The following is an 11,534-nucleotide window of genomic DNA, read 5'->3' as shown; positions in this document are numbered from 1 at the left end:
AGTATGTAGGATAAACTTTGAGACAATATTTTAATTTGTGCTTTCTATCAGGCAGTGTTACAGTGTACTATACCTGGTTAATAAACTAGTCAACAAGAATGCCAACTTATGCATGAATTAATGCTCATTGGACAGTTTACTCTCCAGATACAGTACAAGTACCAAGGGCTAATCCCTCTTGCCCTCACTCATTCATAGCATATTTTGAGGCAAAAAATGCTTGTGCCCATGAAGTCAGAAGTGCTTTTGACAAAATGGCAGTTCAGAGGAAAGACTCACCTATTTGAACTAGTTACAATTAGAGTTAAGAATCATAGTCTATTTAAATTCTTAAAGACTAATGATGATAGTTGGCAATCTATATGTCTAGCTTCACATGTGTCATCAGTAAATACGATATAATGTGCAACAAAACACTAGTTTTCTGTAACTACTGAAATGTCAATTTTTACCATCAAATAATCAGAAACTAGAAAACATTAAAATGGGAGTGATGTGCAAGAAAGGGCTGTGTGTAACAGTGGATAAAGAAATTGATTAAGATGAATAATAAGAGACAGTATCTAAGCCTAGCTTCATAGCAAGTGACAACTGAGGTAAAGAATAGTAAAGAACACATCAGCATGATATTGAAGTAAGGGGGGGGGGGGGGGGGAATATAAATATGTTTAATGGCTTCACATCCTTTTCATCACCTTTAGGACATTAACTTGTCCCCACAACTGACTGGTGTATTTTACAAACTGTAGCTAGGCCTATTGGTTTTATTGCGTGGCATCATATAAAATCAAATTCGAAGAATATAGAATTACACCGAAGAGCCAAAGAAACTGGTACACCTGCCAAATATTGTGTAGGGCCCCTGCAAGCAAGCAGAAGTGCCGCAGCACGACATGGCAGGGACTCTACTAATGTCTGAAGTAGTGTTGGAGGGAACTGACACCACGAATCCTCCAGGGCTGTCTATAAATCCATAAGAGTATGAGGCAGTGGAGATCTCTTCTGAACAGCATATCTCAAGGCATCACAGATATGCTCAACAATATTCATGTCTGGAGAGTTTGGTGGCCAGCAGAAGTGTTTAAACTCAGAAGAGTGTTCCTGGAGCTACTATGTAGCAATTCTGAGTGTGTGGTGTGTCACATTGTCCTGCTGGAATTGCCCATGTCTGTCGGAATGCACAATGGACATGAATGGATGCAGGTGATCAGTGAGGATGCTTACATACATGTCACCTGTCAGACTCATATCCAGATGTATCACGGGCCCCATATCACTCCAACTGCTCATGCTCCACACCATTATTAAGCCTCCACCTGCTTAAACAGTCCCCTGCCCACATGCAGGGTCCATGGATTCATGACGTCTCCACACCCGTATAAGTCCATCCATTCAATACAATTTGAAACAAGACTCGTCCAACTAGGCAAAGTGATTTCAATCAACAGCACAATGTCAGTGTTGACAGGCCCAGGCAAGGCATAAAGCTTTGTGTTTTGCAGTCATCAAGGGTACAAGAGTGGGCCTTCAGCTCATATCAATGATGTTTCATTGAATGGCTTGCAGCCTTACACTTGATGGCCCAACATTGAAATCTGCAGCAGTTTGCAGAAGGGTTGCACTTCTGTCATGTTGAATGATTCTCTTCAATCATTGTGTGTCCCATTCTTGCAGGATCTTTTTCGGTCACAGTGATGTCAGAGATCTTAAGTTTTATAGGTTCCTGATATTCACAGTACACTTGTGAAATGGTCATATGGGAAAATCACCACTACATCTCTACCTCTGAGATGCTATGTCCCATCGCTGGTGCACCGACTACAACACCACGTGCAAACTCCCTTAAATGTTGATAACCTCCCACTGTAGCAGCAGTAATGGAGCAACAACTGTGTCAGAGACTTGTCTTATATAGGTGTTGGCAACCGCAGCACCGTATTCTACCTGTTTACATATATCTGTATTTGAATACGCATGCCTATACCAGTTTCTTTGGCACTTCAATGTATGACCATACCTTTTATGCATATATTTGCAATTTTCATGTATACCACATGGTACACAAGTTTAAAGGACATTTACACAAAATTCTCTCTCTCTATATTTGTGGTAGGGGGGCATGCCAAGTATATCACTATATGGGGAAAGATTGGCTAGGACATCAACCAACTCAATCAGGAACAAACAACATAATTAATGTAGCACTCCAAGTGCACAATTAAATTACACCAATGGTAAACAGTGAATTACACAGTTACAGCACAAGAGTAAAAGGTGACTATCACATCAATTGTACCAGACTACAACTTGCCAGTAAAGACCTTACCAGAGCAGGGTGCTTATTATACAACAGAAAGCCATGCAGTTTAAAAAAATATAGACACACTACCAGCTTTCAAAACAAAAAGGAGAGTACATAAAAAGAGCATGTTCGTACAGTGTTTCATAATATTTTAAGATCAGAGTCCAGTCCAAAAGAATTAGAAAAAAATTGTAGTACGAGAACTGTGCTTCATACACTGTCAATGAAAAGTAAACTATGTCTCATTCATTGCACCAGAAACTTAAATTGATTGCCTATATGTTGTAAATTAATTTAATATTAAAGACTTTCCTTTGCCTATATTTTCATTAATTATTTTACTTGTATGTATAAGTCTATTGTTGAACAATAACACATGAGCGCAAACTGTAATTTACACTGCAGCTGAAATTTTAAATTTATACTGACGTATCCAATGTTGTTCTAAACAGCAGTCAAGGGATGGATGGATGGATAAACGATCCTGCATTTTTGGTTTCCTTTATTACTGTTGTTTCTATGGCATGAAGTCACGTTCATCATCGTTAGATATGTCGTACAACTTTTTCAGACCAGATACATTCTACCGAGTATGGTAATTAAGTGTCAACTGCGCCATTGGAAAAGAGAAACAGAGTAAAATAAATTTTAGTGTTTTATGGTATTACAGAACTCGCGACTAACGTCATTTCCGTGAGTGTAAAAGACAAAATAAGGAAGATAATTAACTTCTTGCAAGTAAGTGGAACAAAGCATGAATGAGTTAACTTATGTCTAAATGTAATTTCATGGGCATGAACACATTAACATTTTGATCATCTCACTTACATTAGATACGATAATGATATATACAGTTTCACAGTGATAGTACTCGCACTTTTTTCAACTCGCTTCATAGTTGTATAAAAAATTGCTAACAGGAATTTTTCAGTAATAACAACGGAGCTATTTTGAAGCAAAATGTTAGCCACAAGATGCTCAAACATACAATTAATTAGTCCCATTAAAAAGATCAGTAGCAATTACCTCGTGGTAATGGTGGCCATTACAAAATGTGCGCGCACGAACACACACACACACACACACACACACACACACACACACACACACACACACACACACACACACTATTATTTACATGCATTCGTACAAAACATCTCATTCAATTAAAGAACTCTTTGTCTTACTCACATTTATCATTTTATGAAAATATTCAACAATGTTCACCCCAAGCCTGATTTTCAAATACATTATTACACAAACAGTCCTAAAAAAAATTATAGATTTAAATTTTCTCACCTATGTAATTCTTCAGCTGCAACGAATCTCTTGTCTAACTTCAACTACTTATTGCATTATTTCAAGCATATTAAATGCTATCAAGGCCGCTCACTCCAACTCAAATGTCGCCTGCGTTTGACAGTATCTTTGCCGTGTCGGCTTATGACGAAAAACAGCAGTGAAGATCGGAAGACAGAGACCAACTGCGTCGAAATCAGCAAAGAACAAATACCCAAGGTAGTAGAATAATGCCTAGTTTTGAGGAGAGTTTTAGATTCTGCATTGGAGGACACTTCAAAGGCAGCAGAGCACAGTTCATAGGCAGTGGGAGATCCTTCGCAGCTGCCTACTCCAGTAGCTAGAGATAAGAAACCAGCAAGAGTAGGAGGAGACCTTCCACTGGCAGCAATTGATCCACCCTCACCAGTAGCTGCTGCAGAGGACAGACAAAGTGCAGAAGACCCATAGTACTGAAGGATTTTTCGCACCCTACTTCAAAACAACATCAGCTATTTGACAGCGAAGTGTGAGTGAAGCTGTAGCACACACTACCCTAGAGCTTTCCATATTTTAAGCTATAATATCCAGAGTTTGAGAAATAAACCCTTTGAACCTGAAGCTGCAGTTAACAATGTCAATATTAATGGTGTCAGGAAGTTGTTTCTGAAAGTATTTGTATGGAGTGTAGCCCTGTATGGAAGTGAAATGTGGACGATAAATAGTTTAGACAAGAAAAGAATAGAAACTTTCGAAATGTGGTGCTACAGAAAAATGCTGAAGATTAGATGGGTAGATCACATAACTAATGAAGAGGTATTGAATAGAATTGGGGACAAGAGGAGTTTGTGGCACAACTTGACAAGAAGAAGGGACCAGTTGGTAGGACATGTTCTGAGGCATCAGGGGATCACAAATTTACCACTGGAGGGCAGCGCGGAGGGTAAAAATCGTAGAGGGAGACCAAGACATGAATACACTAAGCAGATTCAGAAGGATGTAGGTTGCAGTAAGTACTGGGAGATGAAGAAGCTTGCACAGGATAGAGTAGCATGGAGAGCTGCATCATACCAGTCTCAGGACTGAAGACCACAACAACGAATCATGGAGCACTGAACAGGGATTCTGAAAGAGGTATTATTAACATTAATCGTTATAATTTGTCTAGTCAGATTTTCAGGAAGGATGCCAAACATGACAGAGTTTCTACTTTTCTTGAATCTACTGTGGAATAGAAAATGAGGTTTGAAGAAGAAGCATTGACTATTGGAAAGCATTTTGAAGCTGCTGCTGTTCAATTGCATGGGGGGTGAATAACTTGATAATTATTGTAGTATACAGAGCACATAGTGGGTACATAGACTCCTTCATTAACAAACTGGAGTCTGACAGACATTGTGTTCACTGAAAAATTCACTATAATTGTCTGTAGGAATTTTAATATATACCTTGTGAATGATTCTACATCAAGAGAGCTGCTTTTCAATGTATTGCAGAGCATCAACATGTTTCCTCTTACAAATAGCTCCACAATAATAACAAGTGGAAAGAAAGGTCTTACAGACAACACATTTTCAAATATGGGCACAACAGGGATAGAAATAATTAATATTTTATTATTACTAGGTCTGTGTCATTTACCAGTCGTGACTGGACAGACTGCGTCATTTATAAGACTTGCTTACAATTTTATACAACATACAGATAATTATTCACAATATGGGCAGATATAACATACTACGACAATATTATTTTGTCCATACACTTTGCTCAATATTGAAAAATTCTCCAATAGAATATAATGGGTGTTCTTTCAAGTCTTGTGCAATTGTCCTTTTGAACAGTCCTATCGGCAGAGACTGCATTTCTCGGTCCAGTGTACTGAACATTTTTAGGGCTACAACTGGAAAACTTGCAGCGTGACGAGTTTAGTAGGGTGACGTACTTGTATGATCACTGTCTCTCGTTGTACAGTGCACTAGCAAAGTTCCACCTACCTCAGTACGGCATCCGATCACCAGCCTGTTTCTCTGCATATGTAGATACTGTCCAGACGATGTTAAAAGCAGAGTTGAAGAAAAACACCGCCAATACTTACGTTTGCAAAGTCCATGTAAACTCTGGTAGCAAGCTATCCTGTAATCCCTTATAACAAATTTCAGGTGGAGGGCGATTATCTCTTTAGAAAATTGTCAAAATTCAGCAAACGAGTTCTTTTATTTTTTTAGGTTCAAAATAAACACTTGTCATCAGCCTGTATTTAGTTAACGAACAATATCACTGTCCTCAGCTCACAGTTCAGACAACTCAGTACACACGCAAGGCAGCCAGACATGCACTTAAGTCCGACCCGATTTATCATGCGATTTAGAGTCATTACTCTACTACAAATACTAATACGAGTTTCACATTCGGTCCTTTTCAGTGGATTTTTAATAAGGAAACTGCACACCAACTATTCCATAAACGGGTATGAAACATGCCACGAAAGTTCACACGTGTTTATCTATCCAACAGATCACTTCACAAAGATCAGATTTTCATAATCTGTCCATAAATGCAACTGCTTCCACAGCAATACCATCCGGAGGCGAGAAACCAGTACTCATAATGTAGACGGACACGTCCACCATGACCTGCACATACGATAGCTAGCCAGCGACTCCTGTTCAGTCTGCTTCTCTCCCAGTAAAACTACTTAGCAGTGCGCGGGAACTACTTAACTCCGTTGGTTGATGAAAATGACCAGCCAATCAGAACTATCCTTCGAGATTATTCTCTCGCCAAAACTGTCCTACGCCAATCACTATTCCCAGTTGCATTTACATCATTTCAATATGCAAATATTAATATAATGTTTAACAAAACCAAATGGAAGGAAAACTAAACTCCTAATAAGTTTAGAAACTTATTACTCTGCAAACGGCTATTCTGGCTGCCTCCTTACAAAAGCAAGTACACTTAAACATACGTCATCAGCAATGTGGGTAAAACACAACTTCCCCACAACACAGTTACATAATGGTGTAACATGAGATAATATTGAATTTTTTCATATGTCACACATACACACACTCACTCATTCTTATTTTCTAACACAACAACACATTAAATAAATACTGATCTTTCCTGAATTTTATATTACAAAAAATGCCAAATAGTTAACATTTTTATTTATGAAACTCTAAACAAATTGACCTAACATGCTCTAAGCTTCAGTAATGATTCCACATGATACTAAAAGACAAACTGTTACGAACCCTGACTGACTTTTAATCTTACCAGTGTCAGTTTGGGGTGTTTTAGGTAATTTTCTCCAACTCTCAATCTTCCTTTTAATAAGGTCAGTATATTGACTTTAAACTAAATTGAATAATATTTAATATAGTTTATTTAGATTGTTAGGGGCTTGAATATTCTGTTGCTTGAATTGAAACAGGTACCGCTTCCCACGGCTAGGCTAGCGACAGATGCGAGTGAGTCACTAAGATACCGGTGGCTGTATATTGCCACAGCCAAAAACTACAAAGCTACAAGCCCGCACTTCAAAGTAGCTTACTGCAATAAAATGCTATAGCGTATTGACTCACGGTGTTACGCACCCTCTTAAGAACCTAAAATTTCTCCCGAGTACGTTTTACGGTTTTTACTAAACACTTGCTAGTTATGAAAGATTTCAAAAGCTACACCGACACTGTCAAATCTAAACAGTTCTTACTAAAATCTATTTTGAACTGAAGTCTTTCACAAATAAACAAAATAGCTAAGATTACATTATAACATTATATACAGTTACATCAAATAGTCAATGGCTAGGGCTTGATGGCACACAGTAAATTCTTATAGAAAAAAATTTTCAATTCTTTTCTCCCACAATCCAATGCTACAACATTTCTCTCAATTTAAATTTACAAAACTTTTACATTTTGCACATATGAGTAATATTTAACCAGAAACAATAATTATATTTCGTCCCTTAAGTAGCGTGCAAAAACTTTACTGAAATATAATTCAGGCACTACGAATGGTGTCCTTTCCTAAACCTTATACAGTGATGTGGGGGTCATATCTAAACTTAAAACTGTTCTGACAACAAATTGGCGATTTCGACGACTTTCGCAGATGAAACAAATGGGTATGGATGACAAACACTAACACCTGGATCATATAAAGGCTTGTCACTGGGATACAGCGTCCAGCTTTGTCTCAACATCGGGTTCTCTCTCGGTACCATATTCGGTTCAGTCATCTTTTTTGTATCTGCAATATACAGTACGTCTAAACGTCCATCCTTAGTATTTACACTCTACCCTAACACACACATTTATTCCTAATAAATAATATTTATCAAAGCTTGACTCTCAGATTCAAAAGTAAAAATTTCTTCAAAGAACTTTTTCAACTATTTCTTTTCCAAATTTTTTTTTCAAACTTTACTGTAGGCACAACTTCATCTTAGTCTTTTCTGTAAAAAGTGAATTAACTGTCTTTCAACACTTTAATAGTACCCAAAATTGGCACTACTACTGAAATCTTTTTTTCAAAATCTGTTTTAATCATTAAGCAAGTTACTGCTACAAATATTGCTGATTCAAAATTTTACTCTTTCTTTCTTAACTTTCTTTCAGAAAAATTTGCTGCTGAACTTTATGCAAATAAGCTATTATACACCAAGAAAAAAATTACATCATCATTAAATATATTGAAAATAAATTTCTGCCACCATCTGCAGCTCTGAAAATATCATTACACATTACATAAATAAATACAAAATTACTGAACACTGAAAATAACTCAGGCCACTTTCTGCACCTCCTCCCATATACATTATATACTGTAAATAAGGAAGAGAAGGGGAGTCTAACATATTAGTCTTCAGTACACCTAACTCGACTTTCTTTGCTTCAGAAAACTAATCTGATTTTATAGTTACAATGAGCTGATGTGAGTTCGACAACCTGTGATCTATTTTGCATATATGACTGAAACTACTACTTTTCTATCCCTTTTATCCCCATTGCTTCCAGCTTATCTGAAAGAATTTCAGTACTGCCAGTATCGAAAGAGATAGAAAGATCTAAGTTAACTCCTACAACACTATTGTCGTTATCTAGGTTTCTAGCTGTTTTATCTATGTAAACACTTACCACCCTTTCTGTACTTTTGCCTGTTCGGAAACTATGGTGGTGATTATTATTCAGAAGACTGATCGATTCAGTTACTTTAGAGAATGCCAAGAGGAGTGAAATGGATCGATAACATTCAACTTTATGCCTGCTAACACTCGTGAATAACGGTATCACTTTCAATGTTTTAATCTACTGGGGAACATTCATTCACTGAACGATAAATTAACAACTGTAAACAAAGGGCTTTGCAATTTGTGAAGCAGTACGAATTATTACACTGGTACATCACTCATACCTGCTGACATTTCACATCTCAGGCTTCTAATCACTTTTACTACTTCATGCTCACTAGTTGGAAGTAATGTCATGCTGCATACACATGTACAATATCCACGTTTGCCCTGATTTGCGAAATTTAAGTTAAGTATGTGGGAAGCATTTATAAAGCACCGGTTACCGGTCAACGGAAGTGTCCGATTCCACCCGTCTGCTTTGACCCGTGACGTACGTATTGTGGTATGTGTGACGTCATCACGGCGCTGAGTTTATAAGTTGGTTGCGTTTGCAGTTGTCATCGGACGCTCCCGTTGACCCGCTATGGAGGTGCTAGTGTTCCTTCAGCATTACCACACATCATAGAGACGTACATGCCTTATGTGTGTCGCAAATCCTTTTTGGATGTATGGCACTACGTTTGGTAATAACTCTTTTGGTCCCTGGATCATCTTCAGAGTTCATTTAATCGTAATTCCATACATGTGATGGATGAATGCCTTCTAGCTCCCTTAACCAGCCATCAAAATATTCATTGACCGTCACTTCATAAACAGCTGCTCTAGCCCTAGTGATGTATCATTTTGAACTTCGTAATTAGTCCAATATCACCCAGTACACTGTACTACATGTGATCAAAGGACTCAATAAATAAATAAAAAGTAAATGTTTTGGGCCAACCTGCTACTTATTTTGTCACTGTGGCGTGCCAGAAAAAGACTTAGCCCATTCTCTGCCTGGCAAGTTTTCTTGAAAAGGTAACAACACTCTTTGTCCACCTCTGTCAAGATAAGGTTTTTACAATAAACCGAAAATCGAGCAATGAAAGTGGGAAACATCACACATCGTCACAGCATGTACAGCAAACATACCTTCCTCTTCTTTACTAAACGCAGTTTGTCCACCAATCTGTGCATTGTTTCCCATGTAACTTGTTCATGACGGTTTTTCGGTGAATACCGTATTTGTTTGCTACTGCACGAGCTGAAATTTTCTTACCACGAATTTCTGAGGGTGCATTCTCCAACATATCATCAGTGTAGTTTGTATAGGGACAACAACCAGCGGCTTTTTTTGTATGTTCGTGGCATTTTCTGCAACAAAATCGTATACAGAATATCAATCTTATGAATACCGGTACAGTATATAATAGAAATATCGCCCAAAGCCTTCGTGGAAACGTGGCACAAAGTCACCCCCAAATCTGTCAATATTCAATAAATCTCGCTAATGTGCAAAAACCATCATCGTCAAAACAATCATACTGTGGCAGCAGACTAATGAAGGAAAATATTATACTAATCTCAGTTAGCTGAAATTCTTCCTTCTGTACGACACAATACAAATTTTTCGAGAAACACACAAGACAGTTGGGACGCTCAGCCGTGAATGTCAGAAGCATGACGGAAATACGAATACACAATCACATTGCACCACTATCCAACTATGTTTAGAGTACATCAGCGCTTTTGGTGGGAACACCCGGAACTGCTAGGACACATTTGTTCGAACTAAAGTGCGGGTGGCACAAAGTAACCCGCGCGGCACAAAGTCACCAGGCTTACGATACACAATATATTCATACGTGTCTTCGGTAGAGCTTTGGTCATGATGTGTGTTGTAAGATTCCTGTGCGCGAAAATTACAGCTCCGTAGTGAAAAACAGTCATTATGTGAATGATAATGGTGTTACAACAAAATTAAATGAACGTATTATCAGCCTACAGAAAATTGTCGAAGTGCTTCGTAAAGAAATTTCATGGCTCAAGAAAGAAAATTATGATCTCCGATCAAAACAAGGTACGTGCTACACGCGGGACTCGGTGCAAAACATTTCGCCTGCTTCCAAAAACTGGAACAAAGCTACGCTTAAAAACAACCAAGCTACGTTTAAAAACAACAAACAAGAAGTGTTAAATCGTGTGAACAATGACCGCAACGTTAATTTCGTGCATGAAAACTCGTTTGAAGTACTCGCAATTGTAGACAGCGAGGGAAAAACGAGCCGTTACGAGTCGCTTGGGAAGAAAAACATTCAAGATAGTAGGCCTAAAACCACCTGTGAACAGTCTAAAAACATCAAAAAATCTCGAAACAGCGATAAAGTGTCGTATGAACTTCACGAGACAATACTGGTACAAAATGACCTTGAAGTACGTCACAAAATACCGATACAAACAGACACTCAAACGAAAAACATTGTAACAGATAACTCGCATAACAAAATACTCATGCTTTCAGATAGTCATGGCCGTGGACTCGCAAAGAAAATTAAAGAGAAAACTAACAGAAGTTTGTGTAGCATAGTAAAACAGGGAGCCCCACTAACGGAAATAATAAAAACGACTGAATCTAGAGAGGTTAAAAAAATCTACACGATAAAGACTGTGTAATACTCATCGGAGGTTCAAACGATGTATATAAAAACGAAACTGCAAATGCTACACGTTATCTTAAACAGTGTCTGAAGAACATTACGCATACAAACGTGATAATCGTGAATACACCACATCGGCACGATCTGGATAACCAATCATGTGTACATACAGAAA

At 37.9% G+C, this 11,534-nt stretch overlaps 1 long non-coding RNA gene across 1 annotated transcript; it reads right to left on the bottom strand.

Moving 5' to 3' along the window:
* Nucleotides 1–5,778: 5,778 nt before the first annotated feature.
* LOC126469979 (uncharacterized) lies at nt 5,779–11,156 on the bottom strand. The gene is made up of 2 exons (XR_007586102.1): nt 9,855–11,156; nt 5,779–7,840 (listed from the first exon to the last, which is right to left on the bottom strand). It is a non-coding gene; the product is annotated as an uncharacterized LOC126469979 (long non-coding RNA).
* Nucleotides 11,157–11,534: the final 378 nt, after the last annotated feature.

The sequence above is a fragment of the Schistocerca serialis genome, chromosome 3 (genome assembly GCF_023864345.2).
Source record: "Schistocerca serialis cubense isolate TAMUIC-IGC-003099 chromosome 3, iqSchSeri2.2, whole genome shotgun sequence".
Lineage (NCBI taxonomy): Eukaryota > Metazoa > Arthropoda > Insecta > Orthoptera > Acrididae > Schistocerca > Schistocerca serialis.
The sequence above is the reverse complement of the archived record's forward strand: the minus strand, read 5'-3'. Positions and strand labels throughout refer to the sequence as shown.